Source organism: Corvus cornix, chromosome 1A, assembly GCF_000738735.6.
Source record: "Corvus cornix cornix isolate S_Up_H32 chromosome 1A, ASM73873v5, whole genome shotgun sequence".
NCBI lineage: Eukaryota > Metazoa > Chordata > Aves > Passeriformes > Corvidae > Corvus > Corvus cornix.
The window spans coordinates 26,049,348-26,053,869 of NC_047057.1; positions in this window are offsets into that span (position 1 = coordinate 26,049,348).

Sequence of the window (4,522 nt, forward strand, 5' to 3'; positions counted from 1 at the left end):
TGTCAGTGTTGAAAGAATGTTTCTCCTTCAGTGTTGCTACACAGATACATTATTACTGGAAAACAAGTGTAGCAAAAATTTCAGCCTGTTGATTTGGATCAAGAAAAGCACCAAGGCATTGATCAGTGTTACCTGCTGCACCAGCACTGCCCTCACCTGGTCTCTGTTGGCTCTGGAACACATTGCTCACTACCACTGCGAAGTCAAAATCAAACTGTTAACTGCTGGATTGTGCTGGAGCCCAGAAAGCTGGATCAGTAAAGGCCCTCACTATTACAGAGCTCACCTTTACAGACTCAGGCACTGAATGAGTATGACTTCCTCACACAATCATACGCACACACCTTAGGTGTTTGTGAGGGGTTGGTCACGTTGCAGGCAGCAGTTGAAATCTTTGGGATACTGAGGAGGAGGATATCCCCTACAGGTGCCTGCAGCATCCAGCTACTTACTACTAGTGACACAGAAATTTAAAATTTCACTCCTCACCAGCACTGAATTATTTTCTCTACATAATGATTATATAGTCACTTCAAGGTGTTGTGAAATATTCTGGGCTCTTACCTCAGATACCACTCTGCATGGAGCTAAGGAACTGCCAGTGCTGATGCTGATGGGCAAACACAGCCAGCTCTGCTTATTAGAGACAGTTCTGTAGTTAATAACTGCTAAAGTAAATCCCAGTGAACCTGGTTTTATCATCCCAAACGCAAAGCCAGGATGCTGTAAGACAGTCTGTGTTAAGAGTATAAAACAGACAACTTGCCTTCCTATGCAAATCAAAGAGAACAGCCTGGTTTAGAGATTGGGAATAGCCAGAAGAGAAGTAGAAAATGTTTGCAAAAAAAATGTTTGCTCTATAAATTCTTTATAAGGTCCCTAGATACTGTGGTACTGACTGCATTATAAATGCATAAGAGATCCATTAAGAGAGATGGGGAAGGGGGAAAAAAACTGACAAATTGGGTTTTTATAGCTGAAAGCCCTAAAGATTTCCTCTGCCTTGCAAAAAGAGTATGAAGATTTTTATCCTTAGACAAAGGTTACTCCTTTTCTTAGGAAGGAAGGAAGGAGCTGAAGAAAAGGAAGAAAAGAATGAAGAAAAAAAAAAAGCCAAGAAAAAAAGTAGTATCAGATGGGTCATGTTCAGTGCTGTGGCCAGAAGAATGGGAATCACAGACCTAGAACTGGAGAAAGGCTTCAGACTGATCTGTTTTGTTTCTTGTGGAGGCAACCTGTGTATGGACTCACACTAGAAGTATGCTGTGGCCCATCCTAACAAACTGACAGGGTAGACAGGCAAGTTTCCATTCTGGGCTTGTGTCCTGGCACCATTTAACACTCTAAAGATGGCATCTAAAAATTATGATGATTATATGCTGAATACAGTGCCTGAAAGCAGGTAAGGCTGCACAGCTACATCTGGCTGAGCAGTGGGGCTTTTATTATTTTATTATAGTACAAGGCAATAGTAGATGTTACCTGCCATCAGGCACATTCCCACAGTGGTGTTTGTGCATGAAACATCTGCTGCAGCACTGAGGATGCAGAAGATTCCATCTTCTGCCATGGCTGATGGGAAAGGTAGCTCAGACCTCTTAAGCTTGGTCTCTGCCTCTATTTCATTTTTACTCTCAGGTGAGTCTCCAGATGCTTCTGTGGATGAGGAAACATGGTACCTTCCAGCCTGAATTTGAACCAAGTTTCTAATATCAAAAACTGCTCATTGAACTAAATTGTCTCAAGATCAAGCATGTGGTAAGAGATCTGATGAATGGAGACAGTACAGTGCTGGAATACACTGACGATGTACATGAGCTGGAGAAGGACAGAACACAGGGCTGGAAAGAGAGCCCTATAAAGGAACCGCATCCTGCTGGTCTTGCATCCAGACGTACCACAAGACTGCTTGGTTTAGGGCAGGAAGTCAAGTATTTTGTAATTCCTGTGTGTTTGGCATAGGCGTGTAAAAAGAGATAAAGGTGTATAAAAGAAAGACTAGTACTAGGAAGGATTCAGATGATGGACCTGCAGCATACCTCAGCTACAAATACAGAAGGGCACAATGGGCCACAACTTGTCCTTGTCTGAACAAGCCAGAACAGACTGGTACCACCTACAGACAAGAGGAAGAAACTTTTTGAATGAGCCTGCTCTTGATGCACAAAAATGTGTACATAAACATCAAGATTAGCTGTTGGAGACTTGTAGTAGATGTAGAGAGTGTTCAGGCATCTTCACTTTGGGGCAAGCAGTTTGTCCTGCTGGGTTATGCCATACTTAAGCTTAGTAAGTGTGGGACTCCTGAACATCTGCTCCAAAACGTCTATTGGATATTACAAAATTATGTTATTTAGAGACAATTCCTATGAAGGGGGCAAAACCAGAACCCCAGCATCTGAAAAACTAGTACTTTTCTGCAATTCATTGCTGTGCATCAGGTGCCCAGTGGCTCTTTTGAGGAAACAAAAGAAATTGTTGGCAGCTGGGAAGTTGCTACTCAAAATTGCACAATGAACTGTTGCCAAAGAAAAGTAAACAGCTCTCACTTGTGCACACCCTGGAGAGAAGTTTTGTTGGTCATTGCATGATGCTGGATATCAAATTGCAGCTGGAGTATTGTTACCGTAGTTCATTTTCCAATTTTTTTAGCCAGCTGTTCACTAAATAACCCTAATAGAGAGTAAAATTATGAGTCCTGCCAAAGGATGATCCAGATGCTTGTATTGATTTGAGGGATCTGGGGCAGATTCATGGGAGAAGGCTGCACCCTGGGCTCTTAGACACAAAGCTAGTAACCTAAGATCAGGACCATCTGAACCATTCTTAAAGCTCATCCCATTTTGGCAGCTCTGAGAACCATGGTGCTGGACTGGATGGGGCTCTGACCAGATCCAATGCAGCTGCTCTCATTTTACATCCTCCTTCCCCCCAGAAAGCCTGCTGCCCTCCTGTCTACCCAGTGAGCAAAGTGGGAAACAGCCCCCAAGACCAGCACACTGCTCAGCAGTTGCCAAATGGCGTCTTACGATGTGTCACCTCATGGCTGAGGTGCACTAGCAGGTATCTATTTGGGCATCCCAGGACCTTTAAGATCCATCAGTAAAATATTTTCATCTCTAGGTCCATATTAGATTGTAGGACAGTCACCATGTGATCCCAAATACCCAGAATTTGTCTGCATTCTGGTTTGATCCTGGTGTCAAAACTGAAGTAAATACCCCAAACCAGCACTTTGAGGAGAGAACTCATTCCCTTCTCACTGTCTCTTGTCTTCTAGTTAGTCACTGCTCTTTGTATTTCCAGCAAACCTAGGATGGTTCTAGTTGGGTTGATTAGAGTTTTGATGTCTTCAGAATTTATGAGGCACTCGGCTTTAGACCACAAAAAGAAAATAAGTCAAAACCAGTCACAAAGCTGTCAGTTCACAGCTCGTTCCAGCTCATCCATCTTTCACTTTTCATTTATTTATGTGGTAGTATTTCCCACAGCAGAAATCCCCGGTCTGAGTGCATGGCTTAGATACAGCTCCTGTTCAAGCTATCACGGATTTACCCCAAACCCCACTCAGACAATACTGTAATGAGAATGGCACCAGCAGAGTAACCACTGAGCTTGCAGGCAGCTGAGTGAAGCATCCCAGTGCTCTCATGGGAGCCTCCTGTGTCTGTAAAGCTCTGGACACCCACGTTGGTGCTTCTGCCTACAGTCTACGAAACACTGGTTTGCTTATTGACAAGTCCAAAGGAAACATAACCTAAAATGTCCCAATTTGGTGGGATACATAGTAGGACCCAGATTGCACTTTTCCACCAAATGTTACTCTGCCACCTAAACAAATTCAACTCTGCTTTCAGCCCTCCGTTTGGGTTTCCTTGGTGTAGAGCAACATCCTGTTCCTGCACCTGAGCTGTGTACAGCCTCACATGCAGTGCACAGCAAGGCTGCACCTTGAAGCATGTGCAGGGCTAGAGAAGAGCTGCTCTGTGGAGAAACACTGCAGGCCATTTCCCCCCCTCCAGAAGAAGAGAGGACCTGCCCCAGAGCCTCCACCTACTATCAGCGCATGGTGTGAAGGGGCAGTGCTGCCCACACCCAGGATTTCAAGAAAGCAAGGTGTGCAAGCAGGTCCCTGAGGCCACCAGCAAGGCAGGACAAGGTTGATGAACTCTGAATAGATAGAGTGGCTTTTGGTGGGCACTTGGGTTCCAGAGTCAGCTGGACACAATTGCCTTATAAAGTTAAGCTCGTGGGTATGATTAAATGAGACCCCCAAACACGAGCTCCATACAAGAGCTGGTAAGAGGGGAAAGAGACTTTCCTATTTAACTCAATGACAGGTTCCAGTACTCACTGAGCACATTGGAAACTGGCCTTGATTGCCAGCGCTCCAGCTAAATTAAACAGTATTTTAAGATACTTGGGATTAGGTTTCCCCACTCAGGAGAGTGTTATGCTCCTGAGTACAGCACATCATCTTCCTGTGAGCCAGCTCACCACACTGTGTGAAGTGAAACACTTC